At 42.8% G+C, this 25,933-nt stretch overlaps 1 pseudogene; it reads right to left on the bottom strand.

Annotated features, from left to right (window-relative positions):
* Positions 1-695: 695 nt before the first annotated feature.
* LOC142108409 (V-type proton ATPase catalytic subunit A-like) lies at positions 696-25,933 on the bottom strand (annotated as a pseudogene).

The following is a 25,933-nucleotide window of genomic DNA, read 5'->3' on the forward strand; positions in this document are numbered from 1 at the left end:
CAGCCTCTAGTGACTACCACTAGCCTCTAGTCACTACCACTAGCCTCTAGTCACTACCACTAGCCTCTAGTGACTACTAGTGACTACCACTAGCCTCTAGTGACTACCACCAGCCTCTAGTCACTACCACTAGCCTCTAGTGACTACTAGTGACTACCACTAGCCTCTAGTGACTACTAGTGACTACCACTAGCCTCTAGTGACTACTAGTGACTACCACTAGCCTCTAGTGACTACTAGTGACTACCACTAGCCTCTAGTGACTACTAGTGACTACCACTAGCCTCTAGTGACTACCACCAGCCTCTAGTCACTACCACTAGCCTCTAGTGACTACTAGTGACTACCACTAGCCTCTAGTGACTACTAGTGACTACCACTAACCTCTAGTGACTACCACTAGCCTCTAGTGACTACCACTAGCCTCTAGTGACTACTAGTCAATACCACTAGCCTCTAGTGACTACCACTAGCCTCTAGTGACTACTAGTGACTACCACTAGCCTCTAGTGACTACCACTAGCCTCTAGTGACTACTAGTGACTACCACTAGCCTCTAGTGACTACTAGTGACTACCACTAGCCTCTAGTGACTAGTCTGTGACCTTACAAAGCCTCCAGCCAATTCAAGTAACATTATACAGAGAATGAAATACTATTTAATCTGCTACAGAAAGATATATATTTACACAGTATATGAAAAACCCCAAACCTGTTGGTTTTATTGATAATTGAATACAGTGTCACATGAGATCAGAACAGGGCCTGACAAACACCTTCCTTCTCTCTGATTGATGTGCTGGGCGAGGGATGATGGCGGATGTCGCGGTGCGTGGAACCGTTTATTTACAGGTCTGATACACAGAAAGCGGATACCTCACCCGTCAATTTCTGGAGCTTTCAGCTGTCGTGTTACATCGTGATTATTATATATTCTGCATCATGTGACTGCTCATCCAGACAACCCCAGATCACTTCTGGGTACAATAGTGACATCTTTGTTTGCAGTAAACATGCTTTTTATCAGTACATAAACCTGGAAACAGACTGAGACGTCACTGGTCCTCTAGTTATTATGGGCCAGCAACTCAAAATGTTCTCAATCACGAAATATGTACATGGATCTCCCGTCTATTAAGCCCTGTTATCTGCTCCAGTGTCATGTGTATTACATACAGCCTTTGTAGTGTGGAACAAGAGTTATTTCTGCTGTATAATAAACCTCACTGGAGAGAAGAAACAGGCCCTGATCTTTTCTAGAATGATAGTAACTATCTATGTGGTTTAAGTAGGTTTTAGGTTACGTTTACCCATCAGTGGGATACTGAGGAACCTTAATTCTCTGTAGGACGGTGATGACCAATTGTCTGGTGAGGTGGATTCACTTCTGCTGGGTGTCGGAGCTGTACGTCTGGTGGTTTCTATCTTAGTAAAACAATCATTATTTGTGAAGGAACCTCAGGGGCAGTTCCTTTATTTGCGGTACACCAAGTCGGTATAACTTTACATTAAATAGTATGTACATCTAGTTGCTTCAGCTCATCCATCTCAGTGCTCAGTCCTCCAGACTACGGAAGGCCGTCTGCATCTCCTCATAGAGTTGGGCGTAGTCAGCTTTTATCTTGGCTTCTCCGTCCTTTACAGGATCCTGAGAGACAATGATTCATGTTTAAGTCATTCAGTGTTTGCATATCGCCTGCGTTCTCTGCACCATTATCAATGTTCTCTATTACTATTATCATCATTATTGTTTTCATTTATTTGTAAGGACACCAGTGCTTGGCAGAGCCGGACACAGGGCAATATGAAGCATTTATAAAAATATACACACAATGTACTACAACTGCCTCAGGGCCAATAAGTTCAGACATAGTACCGAAGAACAGGATCCTGCTTGTAAAAGAGCTTACAATCTAGTGTGAAAAGGGGAATGTTTGTGACTCAGAGTGAGGATTGATACAATGACAAGACTCCACCAGTGTGAGTAGTATAGGTGGTAGTAGGGTAGGTGTGAGAGTGTACCAGTGCCAGTAGTATAAGTGGGAGTAGGGTAGGTGTGAGGGTGTACCAATGTCAGTAATATTTGTGGGACTAAGGTAGGTGTGAGGGTGTACCAGTGCCAGTAGTATAAGTGGGAGTAGGGTAGGTGTGAGGGTGTACCAATGTCAGTAATATTTGTGGGACTAAGGTAGGTGTGAGGGTGTACCAGTGCCAGTAGTATAGGTGGGAGTAGGGTAGGTGTGAGGGTGTACCAATGTCAGTAATATTTGTGGGAGTAAGGTAGGTGTGAGGGTGTACCAGTGGCAGTAGTATAGGTGGGAGTAGGGTAGTTGTGAGGGTGTACCAGTGCCAGTAGTATAGGTGGGAGTAGGGTAGTTGTGAGGGTGTACCAGTGCCAGTAGTATAAGTGGGAGTAGGGTAGGTGTGAGGGTGTACCAATGTCAGTAATATTTGTGGGAGTAAGGTAGGTGTGAGGGTGTACCAGTGTGAGTAGCATAGGTAGGAGTAGGATAGGTGTGAGGGTGTACCAGTGTCAGTAGTATAGGTGTGAGTAGGATAGATGTGAGGGTGTACCATGTGAATAGTATAGTGTGGAGTAGGATAGGTGTGAGGGTGTACCAGTGTGAATAGTATAGTGTGGAGTAGGATAGGTGTGAGGGTGTACCATGTGAGTGGTATAGGTGGGAGTAGGATAGGTGTGAGGGTGTACCGGTGTGAGTAGTATAGGAGGGAGTAGGATATGTGTGAGGGTGTACCAGTGTGAGTAGTATAGGTGGTAGTAGGGTAGGTGTGAGGGTGTACCATGTGAATGGTATAGGTGGGAGTAGGATAGGTGTGAGGGTGTACCATGTGAATAGTATAGTGTGGAGTAGGATAGGTGTGAGGGTGTACCATGTGAATAGTATAGTGTGGAGTAGAGTAGGTGTGAGGGTGTACCGGTGTGAGTGGTATAGGTGGGAGTAGGATAGGTGTGAGGGTGTACTAGTGTGAGTAGTATAGGTGGGAGTAGGGTAGGTGTGAGGGTGTACCGGTGTGAGTGGTATAGGTAGGAGTAGGATAGGTGTGAGGGTGTACCATGTGAATAGTATTGTGTGGAGTAGGATAGGTGTGAGGGTGTACCATGTGAATGGTATAGTTTGGAGTAGGATAGGTGTGAGGGTGTACCAGTGTAAGTAGTATAGGAGGGAGTAGGGTAGGTGTGAGGGTGTACCAGTGTGAGTAGTATAGGTGGGAGTAGGGTAGGTGTGAGGGTGTACCATGTGAGTGGTATAGGTGGGAGTAGGATAGGTGTGAGGGTGTACCATGTGAATAGTATAGTGTGGAGTAGGATAGGTGTGAGGGTGTACCAGTGTAAGTAGTATAGGAAGGAGTAGGGTAGGTGTGAGGGTGTACCAGTGTGAGTAGTATAGGTGGGAGTAGGGTAGGTGTGAGGGTGTACCAGTGTAAGTAGTATAGGAGGGAGTAGGGTAGGTGTGAGGGTGTACCAGTGTGAGTAGTATAGGTGGTAGTAGGGTAGGTGTGAGGGTGTACCATGTGAGTAGTATAGGTGGTAGTAGGATAGGTGTGAGGGTGTACCATGTGAATAGTATAGTGTGGAGTAGGATAGGTGTGAGGGTGTACCAGTGTAAGTAGTATAGGAGGGAGTAGGGTAGGTGTGAGGGTGTACCATGTGAATGGTATAGTTGGGAGTAGGATAGGTGTGAGGGTGTACCGGTGTGAGTGGTATAGGTGGAGTAGGATAGGTGTGAGGGTGTACCATGTGAATGGTATAGTTTGGAGTAGGATAGGTGTGAGGGTGTACCAGTGTAAGTAGTATAGGAGGGAGTAGGGTAGGTGTGAGGGTGTACCAGTGTGAGTAGTATAGGTGGGAGTAGGGTAGGTGTGAGGGTGTACCATGTGAGTAGTATAGGTGGTAGTAGGATAGGTGTGAGGGTGTACCATGTGAATAGTATAGTGTGGAGTAGGATAGGTGTGAGGGTGTACCAGTGTAAGTAGTATAGGAGGGAGTAGGGTAGGTGTGAGGGTGTACCATGTGAATGGTATAGTTGGGAGTAGGATAGGTGTGAGGGTGTACCGGTGTGAGTGGTATAGGTGGGAGTAGGATAGGTGTGAGGGTGTACCATGTGAATAGTATAGTGTGGAGTAGGGTAGGTGTGAGGGTGTACCAGTGTGAGTAGTATAGGAGGGGAGTAGGGTAGGTGTGAGGGTGTACCAGTGTGAGTGGTATAGGTGTGAGGGTGTACCTTGTGAATAGTATAGTTGGGAGTAGGATAGGTGTGAGGGGTATTGTGTGAGTGGTATAGGTGTGAGGGTGTACCATGTGAATAATTTAGTTGGGAGTAGGATATGTGTGAGGGTGTACCATGTGAATGGTATAGTTGGGAGTAGGATAGGTGTGAGGGTGTACCGGTGTGAGTAGTATAGGTGGGAGTAGGGTAGGTGTTAGGGTGTACTGGTGTGAGTGGTATAGTTGGGAGTAGGATAGGTGTGAGGGTGTACCATGTGAATGGTATAGGTGGGAGTAGGATAGGTGTGAGGGTGTACTGGTGTGAGTGGTATAGTTGGGAGTAGGATAGGTGTGAGGGTGTACCATGTGAATGGTATAGGTGGGAGTAGGATAGGTGTGAGGGTGTACCGGTTTGAGTAGGATAGGTGTTAGGGTGTACCATGTGAGTAGTATAGGTGGGAGTAGGATAGGTGTGAGGGTGTACCGGTGGGAGTGGTATAGGTGGGAGTAGGATAGGTGTGAGGGTGTACCATGTGAGTAGTATAGGTGGTAGTAGGGAAGGTGTGAGGGTGTACCAGTGTGATTAGTATAGGTGGGAGTAGGATAAGTGTGAGGGTGTACCGGTGTGAGTGGTATAGGTGGGAGTAGGGTAGGTGTAAGGGTGTACCGGTGTGAGTAGTATAGTTGGGAGTAGGATAGGTGTGAGGGGTATTGTGTGAGTAGTATAGTTGGGAGTAGGATAGGTGTGAGGGTGTACCGGTGTGAGTGGTATAGGTGTGAGGGTGTACCATGTGAATGGTATAGTTGGGAGTAGGGTAGGTGTGAGGGTGTACCGGTGTGAGTGGTATAGGTGTGAGGGTGTACCATGTGAATGGTATAGGTGGGAGTAGGATAGGTGTGAGGGGTATTGTGTGAGTAGTATAGGTGGGAGTAGGATAGGTGTGAGGGTGTACCATGTGAATGGTATAGGTGGGAGTAGGATAGGTGTGAGGGTGTACCATGTGAGTAGTATAGTTTGGAGTAGTATAGGTGTGAGGGTGTACCGGTGTGAGTGGTATAGGTGGGAGTAGGGTAGGTGTGACGGTGTACCAGTGTGAGTAGTATAGGTGGGAGTAGGGTAGGTGTGAGGGTGTACCATGTGAGTAGTATAGTTTGGAGTAGTATAGGTGTGAGGGTGTACCGGTGTGAGTGGTATAGGTGGGAGTAGGGTAGGTGTGAGGGTGTACCATGTGAATGGTATAGGTGGGAGTAGGATAGGTGTGAGGGTGTACCATGTGAGTAGTATAGGTGGGAGTAGGATAGGTGTGAGGGGTATTGTGTGAGTAGTATAGGAGGGAGTAGGATAGGTGTGAGGGTGTACCAGTGTGGGATAGATGGCTGATTCAAGCTCCAGATAGGAGGAGGTTGCCGTAGTTGAGGTGAGAGGTGATGAGACGATGGATAACAGTTTCAGTTGTGTCTTGAGTAAGAAAAGGGTGAGTTCTGGCTGTATTTGGAAGGTAGAGGCAACGGGACTGGGAAAGAAACTTCCTGTGAGGACAAGGGTGACACTAAGACTGCGATTTTGGGAGAATGAGATAATTATGGTGTTGACTTTGAGGGAGATTTGGAAGAAAATGGTGACTCTGGGAGCAGGGGGGACGATCATGTGTTTTGGACATAAACATATGATTATCTTACCATGTACAACGTCTAATCACAGCCTGTCCTATGTGATTACTTCCTCCTAAAGATCCACTTTCATTCAAGGGAAGATACAGAACCTTTATATATAAATACCTTGTTTTTTTATCTGTTTTAGTATATTCCCCTAAATCTTACAGTATATGAACCTACTCTGCCCCTTCAGGCATATTATAATATTATATATATATATATGAAGCGCCTGGCTAATATTCACATTCATACATCTAGAATTCCACTTGTTACATGACATCTCCTTTTATGTACATAGAAGCATAGCTGACCCATGATCCTCTGCTGGCAGCTCCTGGTGTACTCTGAGGAATAGGTCACACAGTTTGTGGGGTAATAACGCTCTTCCCTCTGTATTCCTGAAAGCCCTTTGTTGTTCCATGTTCTTGGCTGTTTCATTTTCTTATTTCTTTCTACTAAAGCTTAAATGAAGGTAACTTCATTGATTACCAATAATGCCGGCACATTGGTTAATTAAAGGAAAGTTGGTTATGTAAGATGTGCAGATTCTGTGCCTGGTATCTACTGGGCGGAACCAGTATATGACCCTCCCTATAGAACCTTATTTTACCCCTTTGGGGGCCATTCAAGACTCACCTTAAACTTCATAGAGCTGAGTTTATAGAAAATGTCCCCCAGATTCTCGCGGATTAAGGCCCACGTCACCTTGTTCTCTGCCTGAGCGGTGGCTTCCACTGCGTGCCGCGCCATGTCATAGAAAGCCACCATGTTCTGCAACATGCCCACGGTCTTGTAGAAAGGACAGAACCTGGAGACAAAGCAGGTATATGTCTGTACTGGCGAATGGTCCAGTGTCTGGTCAGGATTCAGATGGAATATTCCTTATTACTATCTATACATTACGTTGGACTGATTCAGTAAGAGTATCTGTGCAGGTTGTTTTCTATACCTTTGTTGCCTGATTATTTATCTTGTTATTATTTTGTGTCTGTATGTTTAGTTATAGTTACAATGTAATTCCAGGTACAGCACAAAATAAACAGACACCTTTATTCACCCTCAGACGAGTTTGTTTTATAGATTTCTATACGTCCTCCTGTAAATTTGACTAAAGACCATACTTAGACTTAATGACTTCCCGGCTAGTTTTGTATAATAACCAGAACAGTTGTATAATGTCACTGCTCAGTGCTGTGGGCATTACATAGAGTTGTATTTCTAGGGCAGATCTGAGTCCGACGGTAACACTGCCCGGCTGCAATACGCACTAAGCTAGTTACAAAGATCAAGCATGGTATTTACTGAAAGCTGCAGGAGGGCGCATACAAGGCAATAGATGAAAGTTATCTGAGGGTGGAAACCCCTGTAAACACCGCAGAGACAGAGTGAGAACTGGGGGTTACCTGTCGTAGGCTGAGTATCCGATCTGCTGCAGGAGGGCGCATACAAGTCAATAGATGAAAGTTATCTGAGGGTGGAAACCCCTGTAAACACCGCAGAGACAGAGTGAGAACTGGGGGTTACCTGTCGTAGGCTGAGTATCCGTTCTGCTGCAGGAAGTCGTCCTTTATCAACTTAGCAACTTCTAAGGTGATTTTATCAGCTTCCGCGAGAGAACCCTGTGTGTATAGAAGTAATTGTTACCTTATAATGATTGGTGTAATGAAACAGCTCTCTCTGAGAGTGATAGAAATATTTATTAACTTCTATTCTTATAGTGCCAACAGATTCCGTAGCGCTTTACAATTGGAAACAAGCACAGAAATAAAACAAGACTGGACCAGTTCCCATCGGAATAACAACGGCAGCGGATATACGGGATACACACAGTCCATGTGGATCTCAGCATAGGATCCTGGGTGCTTAGCACAGAGCTGATGATTTACTTTCTGTATATGGAGAAATGTGCTAATATCTGGTGTGAAAGGATCCATCTGACACAGTGGGACACCCACTACTTCCACTGCTAGCTGGACCATATGCCATCTATTAACACATCGGGAACTGTAAGTCTGCTATATACATGCTCATCCACGTGGCTCCCAAGCCCAGCACTGATTTATACTGACTGATATCTAGCTGTGATTCACCATATATGTACATACTATAAGTCTGCTATATACATTCTCATCCACGTGGCTCCCAAGCCCAGCACTGATTTACACTGACTGATATCTAGCTGTGATTCACCATATATGTACATACTATAAGTCTGTTATATACATTCTCATCCACGTGGCTCCCAAGCCCAGCACTGATTTATACTGACTGATATCTAGCTGTGATTCACCATATATGTACATACTATAAGTCTGTTATATACATTCTCATCCACGTGGCTCCCAAGCCCAGCACTGATTTACACTGACTGATATCTAGCTGTGATTCACCATATATGTACATACTATAAGTCTGCTATATACATGCTCATCCACGTGGCTCCCAAGCCCAGCACTGATTTACACTGACTGATATCTAGCTGTGATTCACCATATATGTACATACTATAAGTCTGCTATATACATTCTCATCCACGTGGCTCCCAAGCCCAGCACTTTATACTGACTGATATCTAGCTGTGATTCACCATATATGTACATACTATAAGTCATTGTGTGCAGCGATGTTTAGCAGCTCAGTATCACTCAATTTACAACAGCTGACCCACTGCCTGGAGAGGAATCGGCTGACAGAGATTCTTATCTATATTTGTGTAGGATCTTAATGAATTTCCCAAGGTCTTACTTGTTTATATTTATAACATATACTGGTTATTATCAATGTGTGCAACAAATAAATTATTATTATTTTATTAAACTTGTCAGCATCGTGTCTGTTCCTTGATCAGATACAGCGCTGTCATTTTCTATTTGTTTGCCAAGTGCAGTAGCGTCGTACAACGCTAGACAGCTGCGTTTCAGATCAAGAAATTGGTCCCGATCACTATATAGTATTATATTAGGTTTTTTTAGAACAATAGTTTTTGTATCAACTGTCATTCACTATTTTAGCCAATCAGACACAGTGCGCCAATTGGATCTATTGTTTGGAATTTACAGTTGTATAATTAATGTACCGCATGGTATTGTCTTGGATCGGACCAGATCTTAATATGTGATATGAATATTTTATGGATGGAAATTGCTTGAGTGGATCATGTCAATAACATATCTGTGGGGTGCAGTCATTTACTTCTACGTCGTTATCACACGTTTAGTTTGAGATTAGAGAGAATTGATACATCTCCAATTTATCTATTCTGTAGTACAGTATTAGCATTGATATTACAAACATGGCAGCAAGTCTAATAGTTCTTTACAATAAATCTGTAAAGGGTGAAGCTAGAACATGACATTATGTCACTTATTCAGAGCCCCCTAAACCTTGTGGCCCCCAGGTGTCTACAACCAACAGGTCACTGCAGACAATGTGACTCAGAGGAGAAGCGCTCACCTTTCCCACCAGCTGCACAATTTCTGCTAAGTCCTCTTCTTCCTGAAGAATCTCTTTGGCTTTTGTTCTGAGCGGCACCAATTCGGCAAAGTTCCTCTCGTAGTATTCGTCCAGGGCCCTCATGTACTTGCTGTAGCTGATGAGCCAGTTTACTGAGGGGAAATGCTTCCTCTGTGCCAGCTTCTTGTCCAGACCCCAGAACACCTGAGAGGACGACGGATATTACACACTAGTATTACACAGTAATAGTACACACTAGTATTACACAGTAATATTACACACTAGTATTACACAGTAATAGTACACACTAGTATTACACAGTAATATTACACACTAGTATTACACAGTAATAGTACACACTAGTATTACACAGTAATATTACACACTAGTATTACACAGTAGTATTACACAGTAATATTACACACTAGTATTACACAGTAATAGTACACACTAGTATTACACAGTAATAGTACACAGTAATATTACACACTAGTATTACACACTAGTATTACACAGTAATATTACACACTAGTATTACACAGTAATAGTACACACTAGTATTACACAGTAATAGTACACACTAGTATTACACAGTAATAGTACACACTAGTATTACACAGTAATAGTACACACTAGTATTACACAGTAATAGTACACACTAGTATTACACAGTAATAGTACACACTAGTATTACACAGTAATAGTACACACAAGTATTACACAGTAATAGTACACACTAGTATTACACCGTAATAGTACACACTAGTATTACACAGTAATAGTACACACTAGTATTACACAGTAATAGTACACACTAGTATTACACAGTAATAGTACACACTAGTATTACACAGTAATAGTACACACTAGTATTACACAGTAATAGTACACACTAGTATTACACAGTAATAGTACACAGTAATATTACACACTAGTATTACACAGTAATATTACACACTAGTATTACACAGTAATATTACACACTAGTATTACACAGTAATATTACACAGTAGTATTACACAGTAATATTACACACTAGTATTACACCGTAATAGTACACAGTAATATTACACACTAGTATTACACAGTAATATTACACACTAGTATTACACAGTAATAGTACACAGTAATATTACACACTAGTATTACACAGTAATAGTACACAGTAATATTACACAGTAGTATTACACAGTAATATTACACACTAGTATTACACAGTAATATTACCCCAGCACATTAACCTTTCTTCAGACAGAGTAACTATGGGAAACACCTGCGGATAGTGACAGCCTCAATACATATGGAATTCACTATTCTACCTAAGAAGCCTGGAGATAAAGGACTAGAAGGAAATATTATACACCCCGAGCCAGGTGCAAACCCCCCAGATTCAGTATAAAACAGATCAGGATAGAACAATCCATGTCCAAGAATTCTGACAAACTTTCCCGACAATCATTGGCCACAAAATGTGGCTTCATAACAAAGTTATCCAGCTATTATATGTATATTACAGACCACTGTGCAGGATTGGTGCCCTGTTGAGCGCTGACTGTGTGGCCCAGGGATTGTACATGACGTATGATGGTGCTATTCGGCCCAGACATTGATGTATTTCCATCACCCAAACTCCAAAATACCAGAGGGGCCACCACGTGACATGCCCATATCTCAGCTATACCATACACAGTTACTGAACCAACCCTGGCAATGCCCACACATGTAGTATTACATTACAGGGGTGATAAGTCTCACCTGTACAATACCCAGAGTGGCTGATGTTACGGGATCTGAGAAGTCGCCTCCCGGTGGAGATACACTGTAAATGGACAAAATGTCATATATAAAAATACAAAACACATTGTTATTGTGGACTAACTGATTTTCTTTGACTTAATATGAGAACAAAGGAAACAAACACAAAATATATATGTTGAAGTAACCCTCTGACATCTATGTCTCTTCACAGGTTACATTCAGCGAACTCCGCTCCTTACTCAGCCTGACTTCAGGCAATCTATAAGGATTATTTTGTTTAATTGCATTTAAAGCAGCAATTCCACATAGAAGATGCATTTTCTTGTTTAAATAGCATAATTATGTATCTGATAGTTCTTTTTCTCAGCGATCCTCCAACAAATCATTAAATCTCAAAAGCTCTCTGGTTGGCAAACAGAAATGGCTGCCAGACACAGACACAGTCAGCATGATACGCAGGCACAGGCTCACAGGCTCTCAGCGTGTCATGTGATGGCAGAGGATGTCACCATGCAGACAGAGCTCAGAGAGATATTCCAAAGCCTCTCTGCTCACTATATGAAGTACCATGTGACTGTGGTTGCCATGGTAGTCCAGAACCATAAATCATTAAAAGCAGCAATTCAATATTATACCTATGATAGGGTCATACAGCATTATACCCTTATTTTCAATGCATATCTATATCATTCATATTTTCTCCATTTCAGTGATGCAAATTAGAAACAACAGCCTCAATATATGGAAATAAACTGTTTAATAAGCAGAAACGAGAAGTAATATTGGGGGCATGTTTGGGGTCAGTAAATGGATGGACTGGAGGAGGGGGCCCCAACCAGTATCTTGCCTAGGACCATAAGCGTTCTTCCTCTGTGTCTGATCCGTTTCCACCATTGTACTGAGGAATAGTACCCTAAGTAACACCGGCAGCTCAGTACCGAGGATCAGACTCACCTGTAATCCCCGCTGGTTGCTTGGTATCAGGTGAGTTACTGTGATCAGTGGTGTAGGAGATGTTATTCCTTACCTCAATATAATACAAATACTGCACTGTGGGAGCACAGACCCTGGAGATTGTACCGTCCACCACTGTGCCTTAATTCTGCATAATTCACTTTATCTGTTCATCCAGATTTACATCACAACTACAGCAAACTCTCCAGCAAAATATTCAGCTCGCTTTATATTTGGTGATGAAATCCTGGTCATCGTCAGAATTGAACCGCGAGTCACAGATGAGCGAATCTGGTGTGAAATGCGTCTCACTGCTCCTGCTGCACCGTTCCGCACTGTACTTGTCATATCGCAGTGCGCAGAATCTATATGAGGGTGCGGTCGGGTAGGACTGGAAACTGCTGGGGAAATAGGTGGGATTCTGTGGACCAATGTGGATGTGGATATAATGCTCCTGTCTACATGTTCTCAGTCTTACCACAACCTACCACACAGTAGAAGGTCCTATTCATCCCAGGAGCAGGGTGGAACATTGTATCTCCATCCCCAAAGCTCAACCTGTGGGAATTCACATAATATATCTACATATATCATCAAACACTGGACTCACGCTCCAACAATGCTGACGCTTCCTTCTCTGTGTGGGCTCCCAAGACACCGGACCCTTCCTGCGCGCTCATAGAAGGAGGCCAACCGGGCACCGAGATAGGCTGGGTAACCACTATCTGCAAAAAGAGGTGTGAGTAACGTGACGGGACATAGACAAAGCAGGATAATGCCACCATGCCTGGGCACTTATACGTCCTGTAAATAAGGTGTAATATTAGTTACTGTTACATTATAGCTAAAATGGGAAATATTTCCAATACTGATTCAATGTCTATATATAGGACTTAGATCCTCTTTACATGATATTCGGAAGACCTCGGCCCTGGCCATGGTAACTCCTGATTCCAAACCTCACAACTGCCCCGGTTTGGGAGGGATGTGGTGATTTGCAGGCTGTACCAGGGGTGGAGCTTAATAAAAATGGGAGAGGGGCTTATTGTGACCGGATTTTGTTATTTTGGGAGTTATGTGATTGGTTGATAGGCTGAACCCTAATAATAACAAACCCAGAAGACAATTCGAAAAATGACGCATTTAGTGACATCATTTAGACGAGGCTCATTTCTGTGCGTTACTCCCACATGTAAAAATGGGATTTGGTGTTGTGGGTGGAGATATGTAAATGAGCAGGTAGACATATTTGTTTTGTGGGAGGAGATATGTAAATGCAAAGGTAGATATTGAGATTAGTTTTGTGGGAGGAGATATGTAAATGGGAAGGTAGATATTGAGATTAGTCTTGTGGGAGGAGATATGTAAATGGGAAGGTAGATATTGAGATTAGTCTTGTGGGAGGAGATATGTAAATGAGCAGGTAGTGACTGAGATTAGTTTTGTGGGAGGGGATATGTAAATGAGAAGATAGAGGTTGAGATTAGTTTTGTGGGAGGAGATGTGTAAATGGGAAGGTAGATATTGAGATTAGTTTTGTGGGAGGAGATATGTTAATGAGCAGGTAGTGACTGAGATTAGTTTTGTGGGAGGAGATATGTAAATGAGCAGGTAGTGACTGAGATTAGTTTTGCGGGAGGAGATATGTAAATGAGCAGGTAATGGTGGACAGTGTGCATATGGAGGCATATCCTTGTAAGCACAGGGCCATTACATTCTCCCCGCAGAAGGACATTTACATATTCAGAGATGGTGGTAACCAGGCATTAGGATTTTGCGTCTCCAGCCCCCCTCCACTTCCGTAATATACCCCTTATATTCCTGACTGGCGGGACAGCTGGACGGTCTCGGGAATCAGGACACTTCAGTATATGATACAAAACAGAGGCCTTAATTCTTTAAGGGACAGAAACGGCGATTTTGTGGGTATAATCCTCAGAATCACTCGGCTCATGCCCAGAACGGCTCATACGCCAGAGAACGCAGCCACGTTCAATTCATCTTCTAGCGCAAAGGACACTTACTACAGCCTATGATTTCAGGGAGGTAACAGGGCGGGAAGGTGGCGTTAGGGCCATAGTCAATGTACAAGGGCGCCAATCTCAAGCACACGCAGCCACGTCCGAATCTCAAAGTTATTTGTTTCCTGATTACTAGTGATGACGGCTGTGTATACAGCTAGAACATGTGTTTGTATCAGGAGCAACTGTGAAAATTTATTTTATGTACATTAGACATTAGCAGCCTAATAAAAATTTTAAAAAAGTTTAAAAAATGTTATTTGTGTTTTCACCTGTTTTAATGCCTATATTATTAACTGGTGGCATTAATTCTATACTTATATCTTTTTCTGTGCGTTCTTTTGCAAGTTTATAATCCATGTAGGTATTGGATGCATCCTGCAGTGTCTGTGTAGCAGAGCTACATCCCTATTCACCAGCGCACGTATCTTTATGTCGTGTTGAAGTCAGGAGTACACAGAGCCCATTTATGTGCGTTTTAAAACAAGCACACTTTGCGCTCAGTGTACGTGCCTTGATAAACCAGGCCCATAGTATGGGAGAAGGGTGAAATAACAATAGGGGGATTATAAACTTCACTTAACCTCTCACCTCTTCTGGTTCTCCCCTGCCCCCTTTCTCTCTCCCCGTTGCTTCACTGGCTCCCTTTTGGGCCTGACTTTGTTTACCCTCCCTTAGGATGTAAGCTCGTATGAGCAGGGCCCCCTCCCCTTCTGTCTCCATACCTGTTCTTCCGCTCCGTCTCTACTGTATCTGCCTGCCTGGAGTTTCTGAAGTACTGGTACTTTGTGTTTATTGTTCTGTACTGTCTTACCCTGTATAGTCTACTGTTTATACCATGTACGGCGCTGCGGAAACCATGTAGCGCCTAACAAATAAACTATAATAATAATAATAAACGGATTAAACGGGGCCGATAGTAAATCTGGGCTGTGGATGTAAGGTGTAGAGTGATAACACAGCCACACCCCTGACAGCTGGGGGTAACCCCAATTATTGTCATAATTCAGGACTGAAATCTGTGTCTTTCCCACCACAATCTGATTTACAGTGACTGCCCCTCGCTGCTTCTCCCTTTAGAGTGTAAGCTCTTTCAGCAAGGTTCTCTTTCCTATTAGGGTTTGTAACATAATGCCCTACATGTACTACTTACTGTGGTCAGTGCTGCGGAGGACGTTATAATTATAATCATCTTCATCATCATCAGTGTGAAGATGACAGTAATCCATGTGTGGATACAAATATAAAAATAAAGGCTCCCTGAGATAATCTGTGGTCACAATCCACTGATCTGATAAGCGCAGGACATGTATTGAGATGTGACCTGGAAAGGTGGTAATCATAGGGAACAATAGGGATCAAGTCTTTATTTGAATATACAGTAGAGTATTTTGCTTCCACTACAGGATGCCCACATGACAGCTGAATAGGACAATGTCTACAGTGATGCATGATGGGAGTATTGGGCAACATGTTGTAAATGCTGCCTTTGTGCATGCACAGTGACCAGGGCAGGCGGAACGCGTTAAGCGGATTAAGCAAGGTGGGGGGGGGGGGGGGGGGGGTGGAGGGCAGACATGCTAACACCGGCCCTGACAGTGACATATGTAATCACAGCGCTGATACAATGTGATGTAAGTGGGAAGAACCCTGAATATGACTGGCTGTAATCAGGGATTATAACAGGATAGGAGTCTTACCAGCGGGCATTTCTGCCAGACGACCAGAGATTTCTCTTAGTGCCTCCGCCCACCGAGAAGTGGAGTCTGCCATCATACTGACGTTGTAGCCCATGTCTCGGAAATACTCAGAAAGGGTGATTCCTTAATGGCAGAAATAAAGAGAAAATGTTTCCTATTTGTATCCACAATGCAGCCAGATCTGCACCTAATGTATATGGTGTCACTGGGAGATACTGGACACCTAGAAGGTCCATCCTGCTCACACCCCACTTACTGCTTTATGTAGTGGAGATTGGTGTGTGCCCTTCCACCCAATAAGGAGCCCCTTTATCTCACTAATCCCTCTCCAAAATATAACATCTTGTTTATATGCCATGTGTGATAGTGCGCTGGCTTCATACTTTGCCCGATATACCCAGACTGCACCCAACAACTTCCATCAGCTGGTGCAAACCTCAGCAAACACAAACATCTCTCAGTAAACACTCTCACTTTGGAGGAAATCTAGAAGCATTTTGCTGGTCAGACCTCTTGAATATACTGAGAGGTGCTCACATTTACTCACCTGTGTAGATTGAAGCTTCTCTGGCTGCCACTGGCATGTTTGATGTGTTAGCGACCAGCGTTGTCCTTTTCATGATAGACTCTGTTTTCCCATCGACCTCCATTGTAAGCTGGTAAAACAGTTATCACCACCAATACACATCATCAATATATTATATCAATACATATAAAAGTATCACTACTACATATCAAACCCATAACAAATACATATAAAACTATCACCAATACTCATCATCAATAACTTTAAAACTATCACCAATACAGTATTAGCATAAACATATATTCAATACCCATTGATAATACATACTGCTGGGTATGAAGAAGTGAGAGGAGATGGAGGTCCTGAGGTATAAGTAGATGGGTATAATCATCTTGGGGAGGATGATGAAGGGACCTTACATACTGCTGGGTATGAAGTAGTGAGAGGAGATGGTGGTCACTGAGGTATAAGTAGATGGGTATAGTCATCTGGGGGAGGATGATGAATGGACCTTACATACTGCTGGGTATGAAGTAGTGAGAGGAGATGGAGGTCACTGAGGTATAAGTAGATGGGTATAGTCATCTGGGGGAGGATGATGAAGGGACCTTACATACTGCTGGGTATGAAGAAGTGAGAGGAGAAGGAGGTCACTGAGGTATAAGTAGATGAGTATAGTCATCTGGGGGAGGATGATGAATGGACCTTACATACTGCTGGGTATGAAGAAGTGAAAGGAGATGGAGGTCCTGAGGTATAAGTAGATGGGTATAGTCATCTGGGGGAGGATGATGAATGGACCTTACATACTGCTGGGTATGAAGTAGTGAGAGGAGATGGAGGTCACTGAGGTATAAGTAGATGAGTATAGTCATCTGGGGGAGGATGATGAATGGACCTTACATACTGCTGGGTATGAAGTAGTGAGAGGAGATGGAGGTCACTGAGGTATAAGTAGATGGGCATAGTCATCTGGGGGAGAATGATGAATGGACCTTACATACTGCTGGGTATGAAGTAGTGAGAGGAGATGGAGGTCACTGAGGTATAAGTAGATGGGTATAGTCATCTGGGGGAGGATGATGAATGGACCTTACATACTGCTGGGTATGAAGTAGTGAGAGGAGATGGAGGTCACTGAGGTATAAGTAGATGGGCATAGTCATCTGGGGGAGGATGATGAATGGACCTTACATACTGCTGGGTATGAAGAAGTGAGAGGAGAAGGAGGTCACTGAGGTATAAGTAGATGGGTATAGTCATCTGGGGGAGAATGATGAATGGACCTTACATACTGCTGGGTATGAAGAAGTGAGAGGAGATGGAGGTCACTGAGGTATAAGTAGATGGGTATAGTCATCTGGGGGAGGATGATGAATGGACCTTACATACTGCTGGGTATGAAGAAGTGAGAGGAGAAGGAGGTCACTGAGGTATAAGTAGATGGGTATAGTCATCTGGGTAGGATGATGAAGAGACCTTACATACTGCTGGGTATGAAGAAGTGAGAGGAGATGGAGGTCACTGAGGTATAAGTAGATGGGTATAGTCATCTGGGGAGGATGATGAAGGGACCTTACATACTGCGGGGGATGAAGAAGTGAGAGGAGATGGAGGTCACTGAGGTATAAGTAGATGGGTATAGTCATCTGGGGGAGGATGATGAAGAGACCTTACATACTGCGGGGGATGAAGAAGTGAGAGGAGATGGAGGTCACTGAGGTATAAGTAGATGGGTATAGTCATCTGGGGGAGGATAATGAAGGGACCTTACATGCTGCTGGGTATGAGTTTTCGGTGAGAGCTGGTGTACCCTGGCTCACATTTTACACTGGGACCCAAAGGCATTTAGCTATGTTAGTAGGTGACATTTGTGTCCTCACCTCTGGAAAATCTCTCAGCACTTCGGCCATCTCGTTTCCACGCTCTCCACAGCCCACGTACACAATGACTTCACTGTTGGAGTATTTGGAGAGTGCCTGAGAGATTACAGTTTTCCCACAGCCAAAGGCTCCAGGAATCGCTGTGGTCCCACCTAGGACACATCTGGACAATGCAAACAGTACATCTGTTAGATGAAAGGTGGAGAGTCCTTTGAAGGACTTCACATACTAATCTAACTGGAAGAGGAAACCTAGAGGGAACAAGTGGTGGCAGTTTTTATTTCAGAGAGAACGGTCAGGAGACGATAAGAATTATGTCTACTGACAATTCAAAACGATAACTTAAGAATAAATGTTGATTATCATGAGCATACGGGAAAAGGGCGTCCAAAACTCTCTGTCCGGTTAACAGTGGATTATTGGCTGGAAGTTTCTCAGCTGTGGGACGAATCTGTCGGACTGGCCACACCTGTACCATAGTGAGCTTCTCCTTAACTCCTTCAAAGTCTAGTTCCATCACCACGTCCTAAGCAAGAGGGTTACACATAGATATGATTAATAAGTGGAATATATAACGGTTATCCAGTCTCCACATGACGAGACTGGACACTAATGGCTGAATACTAGGTATTAGGGGAGAACCTATGGACCAAGTAATACAAACACAGGTAAGTGGAAGTAAGTGTACTCTACATTCAATGAAATAATACCTCCACTCTCTGCCCCTGTCCACTTTATAGTTATCCCCCAAAGTATTATTGCAGAGGTGTCTAAGCTCAGTCCTTGGGCTACCAACAGTCCATGTTTTCAGGATTTCTTTAATCATACACAGGTGAGTTAATCTATTTGAATGGGTCAGTAATTATCCCACCTGTTTATACAGACAGGAATCCAGAAAACATGTCCTGTTGGTGGCCCCTTGAGGACTGAGTTTGGACACCTCTGGTTTAGAGATTTATAGAAGTTTAAAAACTAAAAAGATTCATTACCACAGGGGATAACATTATTTTGTAATTTCCAAAATACAAAAACATGTAGAAAGCCCAAATAGCCAAATACACATGAAAGAGAAATGAGCGAGTGAGTTATATGTACAGTCCCAGCAACGCCAGGCATTGTGTGACTTAACGGAGTCCTGACTCCGTCGCTCTTCCTGGGGGACTCTACTATGTAAGGTTATAATCTAACCCTAATTCCACGTACCGAGACGTCATAGTTCCCAGGAGGGGCGATATAAGTGACTGTGCCGCAGCTCCGCGGAGGGACCATGATTTTGTGTTTGATTAGAGAATTCTCCGTGACCACTCCATAGATGTCACCTCCGGTAACATGACTCCCAGCCTAGAGGAGAAGAACATCTTATATACAATCATTTTCTTCTTATTTTTCGTTAGCCATTTTCAGTAAAATGTATTATATAAAGGTAGAAATATGCAACAATTGGGCCACACACCAGGGATCCATCACATTTACCCCCTTCCCATCCCTGAAGGCCCCTTACCCGGATGCTTTTATCTGGAATAAAATCCCATTGAATGTTCGTTGACAGAGCGCTGATATTGACCCCACGGGGAATGTAAATACTGTTAGTCAGATCTGTAATATCCTTCAGAGGACGTTGGATCCCATCAAAGATGTTTCCCATAATTCCAGGACCGAGCTGCACTGAGAGGGGCTTCCCGGTTCTCAGGACAGGATCTCCCACGGGAAACCCCAGCTGAACAGATGACATTCAGGAAGATTCCAGTATGTGATAGAACAACGTTATCTGCTCCTGATCCTTATGTGATAACAATCTGGATATAGACAACGCAGTATTCATAGACCTCTGTATACAGTACTGTAATAGGAGCTTAGTCATTATATACAACCACTAAGGACCTGACTGAGGACATCTAAACATTATACATGTAACCGCTGATCCCTACTTATATAGACACAAGTCAAACCATCAAATAAAACATTAGAAGTAGCAGCACATACAGGTTACTCACAATAATTATCAGACAGTCCCTTACAGAGACTCTGCAGTTCAGTCACCCAGGCAGAGCGGAGCAGGTAACACTGACATCCTATAATACACACCTTACAGGTGCATCCATTAATCACTCTGACGTTAGACTCCAGGGACCCTCACCAGCGTTACCTCTTTGGTATGCACCTATCTACTCAAAGCAACAAGCCATTTGTGCCACCCTCTCTGTGTGTATGTATATATATATATATATATATATATATATATATATATATATATATATACATACATATATATATACTGTATATACCAACCATTGTTCCACCCTCTCTCTGTATATATATATATATATATATATATATATAAGTTAACCTGTCATGATCTGCCTACAGCGTATGCATTACATGCTGCCTTGCATGGCAGCTCCTGCCTTTTTGTCATTCTATTATTTGTATTTCTATTTTGTGTTCCAGCAGTACCTCTTTTCACCAGAGGTGCTGCTATCGTGCATTATTCTTGTGCTTAAGGAGTTAACCTGTATGTTCACTAATTATCTCATGCACCTGGGTGTGTCTCATTCCCCTTATATATACCTGATCCTCCCAGCAGTCATTGCTGGTTATTGTTGTCATCCTGATGTCATATCCTGTGGTTCCACCTTGTGATCCTTTCTCCTACCCTGCTCCTGTGATTGTATGCTGCATTGGGATCTATCTCAGCATACTATCTGCTGACCTGTTCCTTATTTGTACCTGGGACTTATCCGTGTATTTCCTGTGCATGCTGTCTGGAATATTACCTCACCTCCTATTTACCTGCATCAGCTGTATATCTGGTAAACTCTGCAAGATATTATCTCATCAAACTGTTCACCAGCAATAAACATTGTTTGTTTTCTCCACCTATCCATGACTCCTCAGCTGTATTTCTACTCTGATTCGTGACATAACCCGTGCATGATACTCATGCATTTTAGTCAAATCAAGCTACTTAAGTGTTAAAAAGGTTCTTGTCATGCATTTGGCCTAGCCCAGGCCTCCTCAGGGGAAGAGCGTTACTTCCCGACGCAAGCGCCCTTTTTAATGTGTGTTCATGAGGTAAAATTACCTCACGAAAATGAGTTTGACCCATCAACTCGTAAATTTAGCCTTTACTACCCCTCCCACGGGGGGGAAGGGGGGATGATGGAAGTTAACTGACTTGACTATTCTAATTTTTTTGTCAAATAATGTCAGTATACCAAATTTCAGGTCAATTGGATGAGCCCTTTCTGAGAAAATAGTTTTTTCCACACACACACAACGCTAACGCACGCCTCTACACATGTGTGTTCATGAGGTAAAATTACCTCACGAAAATGAGTTTGAGCCCTACCAAATTTCAGCCCTTTTTGAATTTTTTTCCCCACACACACTAAGAATTTAGTAGGTCAGTGTATAACTCTGTCCCAGCAGGTGGCGCTGCAACTTGTTTTTTTTTTCCACACACAAAACAGACGCCAAGCATTATATATTAGACTGTATATACCAACCAATGTGTCACCCTCTCTCTCTCTCTCTCTCTCTCTCTCTCTCTCTCTCTCTCTCTCTCTCTCTCTCTCTCTCTCTCCTCTCTCTCTCTCTCTCTCTCTCTCTCTCCTCTCTCTCCTCTCTCTCTCTCTATATATATAATATATATATATATATATATATAGTATATATATATATATATATATATAAACAGCCGTTGTTGCTGCCTATGTGTAGTTGTACTTAGATGGGCAGCTTGGATACCGAATGGATCACCTGAATTTAATGTATAAGCTTCACCTTGCAGCAGTTTGTATTGTCTGTCAGTGTTTGTAGTCACCAAAACCATAAACCATCACTGTTCTGTACTTACCCTGTGTCAGCTCTGTCAGTATAAACCCTCTGAACATTAGTGCAACAAATAACAACAGGATTTACATAAACCCAGATATCCCCGTTTCCCTGCAGAAAGGATACAGGTCTCCTCATACACCTGGATAGTGGCCAAGTCGCCCTCCAGACGGATAATCCTCTCCCACGAGCTCGGAGTGACCCACGCGCACCAGTTCATACATAGCGGCTCCTGCCATATGTGCGCAATTACCACTGTATAAGGGGAAGATAGTGACAATAACATAGTTACTACACTGACTGCACACTGCCACATATCTGTAAAACACATACCACATCGGACGTCTCTGACTTGCATTAATAAGACGTTTAGACACAAAAAGGACAAAAAAAAAACATTTATTATGGGCAGCACGGTGGCTCAGTGGTTAGTACTTCTGCCTCACAGTGCTGGGGTCATAAGTTGGATTCCTGACCATGCCTTATCTGTGTGGAGTTTGTATGTTCTCCCCGTGTTTGTGTGGGTTTCCTCCGGGTGCTCCGGTTTCCTCCCACATTCCAAAAACATACTGGTAGGTTAATTGGCTGCTAACAAATTGACCCTCGTCTGTCTGTCTGTCTGTGTATGTGTGTCTGTGTATTAGGGAATTTAGACTGTAAGCCCCAATGGGGGCAGGGACTGATGTGAGTGAGTTCTCTGTGCAGCGCTGCGAAATTAGTGGCGCTATATAAATAACTGATGATGATGATTTAAGTTATAATAGATTTTTTTACCACACACTTTGAAAACAAATATCCCGCAGCAACGGTGACATAATCCTAGAGTATAAATTATGGATATAAATGAGTTATTCATCATATATGAACAGATTTCTCTGAGATACAAGGAATACGTGGCTTTGTTTAGTTTCTTTTATGATTGGGCAACAGAATGGTAAGTAAATGACCTCTTACATATCTGTAATTGGGAACCACAAGAGGGAACGAGGGGAGGTTAATGGTTTAGGGAATAGACAGTGTCATTGCATTAAGCTGGTCCATCATTTCATGAGTTCTCTGTCATTTACTACAGAGTAAAATATATATGTTCTACATATATACGACTAGTTCTCTTAACGTCCTATTACCTGGTCCAGAGACCCCATGGACAAATCCCAGCATGCTCTCCTGCTCCTCGTCCTGGATCCTTGGCAAGTTTGTAAATCCATGACTGAGTCCCTAAAACAGATTATTATTATATCTGTACAATAAGGGATATACATTGCACACACAATAAAACAGAAGAGCTTACAATCTAACGTAATGTGCATGTGGCTGGAGATCGGGTCTTCATCCTAATTACACCCCTCTAGAACTAAGCCCAATAAGTTGCCCTGTCTACTGTATATGAGGAAGGGGCTATAAGACACATATATAGTACTGAGAATTCTGTATTATATATTATATACCAGCAGCCTAACCAGGGCTGTGCTGGGCCCAGTGGCCCCTGGACTGTCCCACATCAACCTAATGGGGGTCAGATGATGATTGTACAATGAGTCTGGCAGGTACACCAGGCACAGGTACAGGTGGTGTCACATATATATGGGTCACATGGGACAATGGGGACATCATATGATACAGGCCACGTGAGTCTCAGTTACATGTGAAACATACATCCAGCACTTGTACATATGAGACATGCGTGATGTCCCCTCATGAACATGCGTGTGGTGGGGGTGTCCCTCCATCAATATATGATATCTTGTTATGTAATAAAACCTCTCACTGCTGCAGCGGGGGCTGTGTTCTGTGCCCCCCCTATTGTCAGTCTGGGTCTAACAATACCTGGCCTCTTGCTCTGTTTATAGACAGCAGTGAGTACACACAACATACACAGAGCCGTGACAGAGGACAACACGTCTGTGTTGTAAACACTGAATCCTGCTCAGCAAGATCTTTGTTATGGGTGTAGACAGACCAGGCCTGTTCCAACCTAGCGAGACCTCACTCCTACCAGCAAAGGGCAGACCCGGATAGTTATACTTATATATACCAGCTGGGGTCACACCGAGTGTACCTATATGTATTATATATACCAGCCCCTAACCCTAATATCACCCGAGTGTATATATATTATATATACCAGCTGGGGCCACACCGAGTGTACCTATATGTATTATATATACCAGTCCCTAACCCTAATATCACCCGAGTGTATTATATATTATATATACCAGCTGGGGCCACACCGAGTGTACCTATATGTATTATATATACCAGTCCTAACCCTAATATTCACCAGTGTGTATTTATATATACCAGCCCCTAACCCTAATATCACCCGAGTGCATTATATATTATATATACCAGCCCCTAACCCTAATATCACATGAGTGTATTATATATTATATATACCAGCTGGGGCCACACCGAGTGTACCTATATGTATTATATATACCAGCCCCTAACCCTAATATCACCCGAGTGTATTATATATTATATATACCAGCCCCTAACCCTAATATCACCCGAGTGTATTATATATTATATATACCAGCTGGGGCCACACCGAATGTACCTATATGTATTATATATACCAGTCCCTAACCCTAATATCACCCGAGTGTATTATATATTATATATACCAGCCCCTAACCCTAATATCACCCGAGTGTATTATATATTATATATACCAGTCCCTAACCCTAATATCACCCGAGTGTATTATATATTATATATACCAGCTGGGGCCACACCGAATGTACCTATATGTATTATATATACCAGTCCCTAACCCTAATATCACCCGAGTGTATTATATATTATATATACCAGCCCCTAACCCTAATATCACCCGAGTGTATTATATATTATATATACCAGTCCCTAACCCTAATATCACCCGAGTGTATTATATATTATATATACCAGCTGGGGCCACACCGAATGTACCTATATGTATTATATATACCAGTCCCTAACCCTAAATATCACCCGAGTGTATTATATATTATATATACCAGCCCAGGCTCTTCCCACATATTACACGTCAGGGCACAGACACAACCAGACACTGAGAATTACACCATCATACAGAACAATACATGTTGTGCCAACTGTACATATCTACAGAATAATACAACACGAGAATGGATACCAAGAATTACACCCAGTAAACTCACAGAAGAGGTAGTACTGTGCAGTTAGATTTTTATATGTACAGAATCGCTGCTGCTACTGATGAAACCAAATCCAGATGATCATCTTTTCATCAACCATACAGAACACAGAGAAGTAGTACTGTGCAGTTCCCATATATACTGAATGTAAGTAAACACTACTGATTACAGGCAGACCACAGAGAAGTAGTACTGTGCAGTTCCCATATATACTGAATATAAGTAAACACTACTGATTACAGGCAGACCACAGAGAAGTAGTACTGTGCAGTTCCCATATATACTGAATATAAGTAAACACTACTGATTACAGGCAGACCACAGAGAAGTAGTACTGTGCAGTTCCCATATATACTGAATATAAATAGACACTACTGATTACAGGCAGACCACAGAGAAGTAGTACTGTGCAGTTCCCATATATACTGAATATAAGTAAACACTACTGATTACAGGCAGACCACAGAGAAGTAGTACTGTGCAGTTCCCATATATAATGAATATAAGTAAACACTACTGATTACAGGCAGGCCACAGAGAAGTAGTACTGTGCAGTTCCCATATATACTGAGTATAAATAGACACTACTAATTACAGACAGGCCACAGAGAAGTAGTACTGTGCAGTTGGCCAGGACACAGGAGAGGAACTGACCTTGTAATCCAGACAATGATCATAATTATTATCAAGAATTCATATGAGATTTCTTACCCACCTTAATGTCTTCTCTGTGTCACTGTCTGTAGGAATCTGCCACAT

The sequence above is a fragment of the Mixophyes fleayi genome, chromosome 12 (genome assembly GCF_038048845.1).
Source record: "Mixophyes fleayi isolate aMixFle1 chromosome 12, aMixFle1.hap1, whole genome shotgun sequence".
Taxonomy (NCBI): domain Eukaryota; kingdom Metazoa; phylum Chordata; class Amphibia; order Anura; family Limnodynastidae; genus Mixophyes; species Mixophyes fleayi.